Source organism: Oncorhynchus clarkii, chromosome 18 (assembly GCF_045791955.1).
Source record: "Oncorhynchus clarkii lewisi isolate Uvic-CL-2024 chromosome 18, UVic_Ocla_1.0, whole genome shotgun sequence".
NCBI classification, from domain to species: domain Eukaryota; kingdom Metazoa; phylum Chordata; class Actinopteri; order Salmoniformes; family Salmonidae; genus Oncorhynchus; species Oncorhynchus clarkii.
This window is the reverse complement of record NC_092164.1, coordinates 9266927-9274426: the sequence shown is the minus strand read 5'-3', so window position 1 is coordinate 9274426 and position 7500 is coordinate 9266927.

Genomic DNA, 7500 nt, shown 5'->3' with positions numbered 1-7500 from the left:
GTACAGTGCATAGATATCCTTCTATCTATGTGAAGAGAACATTTCTTTTAAAAAAAAACATATATCCTGACATTTTTTTCAATTTATATATATTTTTTTTCATCAGACATTTTTGCCTTCGTAAGTTAGTGTGTAAAAAATGTTACTGTTTTCAGATTTTTTTGTTGTTATATTGATGTCCCAAATGTATACGGAGATTTGTCTTCCAACAAGACAATGATCCAAAACATAAAGCAAAATCTACAATGGAATGGTTCAATAATAAACATATCCAGGTGTTAGAATGGCCAAGTCAAAGTCCAGACCTGAATCCAATCGAGAATCTGTGGAAAGAACTGAAAACTGCTGTTCACAAATGCTCTCCATCCAACCTCACTGAGCTCGAGCTGTTTTGCAAGGAGGAATGGGAAAAAATGTCAGTCTCTCGATGTGCAAAACTGATAGAGACATACCCCAAGCGACTTACAGCTGGCACTACAAAGTATTAACTTAAGGGGGCTGAATAATTTTTCACGCCCAATTTTTCAGTTTTTGATTTGTTAAAAAAGTTTGAAATATCCAATAAATGTCGTTCCACTTCATGATTGTGTCCCACTTGTTGTTGATTCTTCACAAAAAAATACAGTTTTATATCTTTATGTTTGAAGCCTGAAATGTGGCAAAAGGTCGCAAAGTTCAAGGGGGCCGAATACTTTCGCAAGGCACTGTATGTATATATATGTGTATATATATATATATATATACACACACATACACTGGGTGTACAAAACATTAGGAACAACTTATATTTCCATGACATAGACTGACCAGGTGAATCCAGGTGAAAGCTATAATCCCTTATTGATGCCTCTTGGTAAATCCACTTCAATCAGTGTAGAGGAAGGGGAGGCTAAAGAAGGGTTTTTAAGCCTTGAGACAATTGAGACATGGATTGAATCACTTTGTATGACCCCAATTTAGCCCACTGCAGTAAAAGCTTAATTTTGTTGGACCCCAAGAAGAGTAGCTGTTGTCTAACAGGAACTATTGGGGATCCTTAATAAATACAATACTCAACCCCAGGAAGAGTAACTGTTGTCTAACAGGAACTATTGGGGATCCTTAATAAATACAATACTCAACCCCAGGAAGAGTAGCTGTTGTCTTACAGGAACTATTGGGGATCCTTAATAAATACAATACTCAACCCCAGGAAGAGTAACTGTTGTCTAACAGGAACTATTGGGGATCCTTAATAAATACACATACAAAACTCAATACTAGAAAGTTCTTCTTAAAACATCTACAGGATCGGTGCCCCCCCCCCCCCCGTTCCCCCCGCCCCCCCTCGCCCCCCCCTTGCCAGACGGTTAAGCTAACGTAGGCTAATGCGATTAGCATGAGGTTGTAAGTAACAGATAACATTTCCCAGAACAGAGACATATCTGATATTGGCAGAAAGCTTATATGTCTTGTTATTCTAACTACACGGTCCATTTTACAGTAGCTGTTACAGTGAAAGAATACCATGCTATTGTTTGAGGCGATAGAGCACAGTTATGAACTTGAACACGTATTAATTAACCAATTAGGCACCTTAGGCCAGTCTTGACACATCAATTTTGAACAGTTGTGCAATGGTTCATTGGATCAGTCTAAAACTGTTTTTGCAAATACACTGCTGCTATCTAGTCGTGCCCTATGTAGTGAATACGGTGCCATTTGGGACAAAGCCTCAGTGTTATCGGGGCGCGACAGACGTCGTTAGTAAGAGCCGACAGGATGTACCCCCTTGGCAGTATGAGTCAAGACTGAGTCACTAGATGACTACACTCCGGAGACGGCTGCCACTTTACTGCCCTGTGTGATGACAGGCAGATCCCCAGACCCTCGCAAAAGGGAATGAGGCCCAGTGCTCAGTCTTTTCCACGTCCTAAATGACACCCCGTGTCCTATGTAGAACGCTACCTTTGACCAGAGCCCATAGAGCTAGTAGTACACCGTGTCAGGAATAGGAGGCCATTTTTGGGGACTCAGTCCCAGTCAACCACTGCTCCACTAGTCATCTCCCTTTTATGTAACATAATTGGTTCCGAGAAGGAAAATCTACTTCCCTGTACTAGTCATGCCTCTCATATCCATGGAGATAGGTAGGTACAGGTGAAAGCTAAGGGTGGGGGGGGGGGGGGGGGGGGGCAGGGGGGAGATGGTAGGAGACAGGGAGACAGGAGGGAGATAGGGGGGAGACAGGAGGGAGATGGTAGGAGACAGGGGGGAAACAGGAGGGAGATGGTAGGAGACAGGGGGGAGACAGGAGGGAGATAGGGGAGAGACAGGAGGGGATAGGGGGGAGACAGGAGGGAGACAGGATGGAGACAGGAGGGAGACAGGGGGAGACAGGAGGGAGATAGGGGGGAGACAGGAGGGAGATAGGCGGGAGACAGGAGGGAGACAGGAGGGAGATAGGGGGGAGACAGGAGGGAGATAGGGGGGAGACAGGAGGGAGACAGGAGGGAGACAGGAGGGAGATAGGGGGGAGACAGGAGGGAGACAGGAGGGAGATAGGGGGGAGACAGGAGGGAGACAGGAGGGAGACAGGGGGAGACAGGAGGGAGATAGGGGGGAGACAGGAGGGAGATAGGGGGGAGACAGGAGGGAGTTAGGGGGGAGACAGGGGGGAGACAGGAGGGAGACAGGGGGGAGACAGGAGCGAGACAGGAGGGAGATAGGAGGGAGACAGGAGGGAGATAGGGGGGAGACAGGAGGGAGATAGGGGGGAGACAGGAGGGAGATAGGGGGGAGACAGGAGGGAGATAGGGGGGAGACAGGAGGGAGACAGGAGGGAGACAGGAGGGAGATAGGGGGGAGACAGGAGGGAGACAGGAGGGAGATAGGGGGGAGACAGGAGGGAGACAGGGGGGAGATAGGGGGAGACAGGAGGGAGATAGGGGGGAGACAGGAGGGAGACAGGAGGGAGATAGGGGGGAGACAGGAGGGAGACAGGAGGGAGACAGGGGGAGACAGGAGGGAGATAGGGGGAGGCCGTGGGAGGGGGGAGGGGAGGCAGGAGAAAACCTGCTCCTGGGAGCACTTACAGTACGGCCGCCCATGGAGGGGCCTTAATGGCCTCCCAGCTGCCTCTGATTGTTACTTAAGCAAACTGCAGGGGAGTGCAACTGTGTGATTCAGAGGGCTCAATGGGCTCTGTGGGTCGTGTCTCCAATCAGGCGAGGGGAGCAGTGTCGCGCCAGGGGTTTCTATTAGATTAATGTGTATAAACGACTGCATCCCAAATGACACCCTAATCCCTACATGGTTCACTACCAGTGCCCATCGGGCTCTGGTCAAAAGTAGTGCAGTACAGATGTAGGATCTTAATTTGAGCCAGGTTGCTACAGAAGGGAATATAATCATGCAGCAAGAGAAAATGTGAACTATTATGTGGATTATAATTACTAGACATTGTGGAAAGGGGTTGATACATTTTTTCTTAAAAGAAAAATCAAGTCTGAAATGTCAATGTGGAAATGACAAACTTCAAAAGCTTGGAGAAACAAATTAACTCTCAGAAGTGCATCAAATGTTGTTGAGCCTTAAACCAGGGACTAACCCTGAATCTATATTATTAATTTAATCAGAGACTAACCCTGAATCTATATTATTAATTTAATCAGAGACTAACCCTGAATCTATATTATTAATTTAATCAGGGACTAACCCTGAATCTATATTATTAATTTAATCAGAGACTAACCCTGAATCTATATTATTAATTTAATCAGGGACTAACCCTGAATCTATATTATTAATTTAATCAGAGACTAACCCTGAATCTATATTATTAATTTAATCAGAGACTAACCCTGAATCTATATTATTAATTTAATCAGAGACTAACCCTGAATCTATATTATTAATTTAATCAGAGACTAACCCTGAATCTATATTATTAATTTAATCAGGGACTAACCCTGAATCTATATTATTAATTTAATCAGGGACTAACCCTGAATCTATATTATTAAATTAATCAGGGACTAACCCTGAATCTATATTATTAATTTAATCAGGGACTAACCCTGAATCTATATTATTAATTTAATCAGAGACTAACCCTGAATCTATATTATTAATTTTATCAGAGATTAACCCTAAATCTATATTATTAATGTAATCAGGGACTAACCCTGTATTATTAATTTAATCAGGGACTAACCCTGTATTATTAATTTAATCAGGGACTAACCCTAACCCTGTATTATTAATTTAATCAGGGACTAACCCTGTATTATTAATTTAATCAGGGACTAACCCTAACCCTGTATTATTAATTTAATCAGGGACTAACCCTAACCCTGTATTATTAATTTAATCAGGGACTAACCCTGTATTATTAATTTAATCAGGGACTAACCCTGTATTATTAATTTAATCAGGGACTAACCCTGACCCTGTATTATTAATTTAATCAGGGACTAACCCTGTATTATTAATTTAATCAGGGACTAACCCTAATCCTGTATTATTAATTTAATCAGGGACTAACCCTGTATTATTAATTTAATCAGGGACTAACCCTGTATTATTAATTTAATCAGGGGCTAACCCTGAATCTATATTATTAATTGAATCAGGGACTAACCCTAACCCTGTATTATTAATTTAATCAGGGACTAACCCTGTATTATTAATTTAATCAGGGACTAACCCTGTATTATTAATTTAATCAGAGACTAACCCTGTATTGTTAATTTAATCAGGGACTAACCCTAATCCTGTATTATTAATTTAATCAGGGACTAACCCTGTATTATTAATTTAATCAGGGACTAACCCTGTATTATTAATTTAATAAGGGACTAACCCTGTATTATTAATTTAGTCAGGGACTAACCCTAACCCTGTATTATTAATGTTATCAGGGACTAACCCTGTATTATTAATGTTATCAGGGACTAACCCTGAATCTATATTATTAATTTAATAAGGGACTAACCCTAACCCTGTATTATTAATTTAATCAGGGACTAAACCTGTATTATTAATTTAATCAGGGAATAACCCTGTATTATTTATTTAATCAGGGACTAACCCTGTATTATTAATTTAATCAGGGACTAACCCTGTATTATTAATTTAATAAGGGACCAAGCCTGTATTATTAATTTAATCAGGGACTAACCCTGTATTATTAATTTAATCAGGGACTAACCCTGTATTATTAATTTAATCAGGGACTAACCCTGTATTATTAATTTAATCAGGGACTAACCCTGTATTATTAATTTAATCAGGGACTAACCCTGTATTATTAATTTAATCAGGGACTAACTCTGCATTATTAATTTAATAAGGGACTAACCATGTATTATTAATTTAGTCAGGGACTAACCCTGAATCTATATTATTAAATTAATCAGGGACTAACCCTGAATCTATATTATTAAATTAATCAGGGACTAACCCTATATTATTAATTTAATCAGGGACTAACCCTGTATTATTAATTTAATCAGGGACTAACCCTAACCCTGTATTATTAATTTAATCAGGGACTAACCCTGTATTATTAATTTAATCAGGGACTAACCCTGTATTATTAATTTAATCAGGGACTAACCCTGTATTATTAATTTAATCAGGGACTAACCCTGTATTATTAATTTAATCAGGGACTAACCCTAACCCTGTATTATTAATTTAATCAGGGACTAACCCTGTATTATTAATTTAATCAGGGACTAACCCTGTATTATTAATTTAATCAGGGATTACCCTGTATTATTAATTTAATCAGGGACTAACCCTGTATTATTAATTTAATCAGGGACTAACCCTGTATTATTAATTTAATCAGGGACTAACCCTAACCCTGTATTATTAATTTAATCAGGGACTAACCCTGTATTATTAATTTAATCAGGGACTAACCCTGTATTATTAATTTAATCAGGGACTAACCCTGTATTATTAATTTAATCAGGGACTAACCCTAACCCTGTATTATTAATTTAATCAGGGACTAACCCTGTATTATTAATTTAATCAGGGACTAACCCTGTATTATTAATTTAATCAGGGACTAACCCTATATTATTAATGTTATCAGGGACTAACCCTGAATCTATATTATTAATTTAATAAGGGACTAACCCTAACCCTGTATTATTAATTTAATCAGGGACTAACCCTGTATTATTAATTTAATCAGGGACTAACCCTGTATTATTAATGTAATCAGGGACTAACCCTAATCCTATATTATTAATTTAATCAGGGACTAATCCTATATTATTAATTTAATCAGGGACTAACCCTGTATTATTAATTTAATCAGGGACTAACCCTGTATTATTAATTTAATCAGGGACTAACCCTGTATTATTAATTTAATCAGGGACTAACCCTGTATTATTAATTTAATCAGGGACTAACCCTGTATTATTAATTTAATCAGGGACTAACCCTGTATTATTAATTTAATCAGGGACTAACCCTGTATTATTAATTTAATCAGGGACTAACCCTAATCCTATATTATTAATTTAATCAGGGACTAATCCTATATTATTAATTTAATCAGGGACTAACCCTGTATTATTAATTGAATCAGGGACTAACCCTGTATTATTAATTTAATCAGGGACTAACCCTAACCCTGTATTATTAATTTAATCAGGGACTAACCCTGTATTATTAATTTAATCAGGGACTAATCCTGTATTATTAATTTAATCAGGGACTAATCCTGTATTATTAATTTAATCAGGGACTAATCCTGTATTATTAATTTAATCAGGGACTAACCCTGTATTATTAATTTAATCGGGGACTAACCCTGTATTATTAATTTAATCAGGGACTAACCCTGTATAATTAATTTAATCAGGGACTAACCCTGTATTATTAATTTAATCAGGGACTAACCGTGTATTATTAATTTAATCAGGGACTAACCCTGTATTATTAATTTAATCAGGGACTAACCGTGTATTATTCATTTAATCAGGGACTAATCCTGACCCTTTTATCACCATCTCTCCATCCCTCCATCCCTCCATCTCTCCATCCCTGCTCCCTCCATCCCTCCATCTCTCCAACAGAAACCAATAAGGGAGGCTGTTTCATTCACCACATTAACGAGCACAACAGACCTCACCTCCTGATGAACTAGTCTGCGCCCACCCCAAATAGAACCCTATTCCCTATATTAAAAATGCATATAGTTTCACAGGCCCCTGGTCGAAAGTAGTTCACTATAAAGGAAGTAAGGAGACATTTTGGAACTCATCCTCTCCGGATCGATTCTACACGGCATTACGATCATGTTCAGATGGGCTCCGCTTGTCATAACAACAGGCCTGGTGTATAATATACTGTATCATATTGCTGGTCAGGGGGCCTGTGTTTTTTAATGCGGTTGGAGTGAGCTGTCTAAATAGCTATTGATTAGGATGAGCTGCGGTTTCCTTCAGGCTTGATTATCCTCTCTAAGATGTGTGCAGGTCAATACGGTGGCTG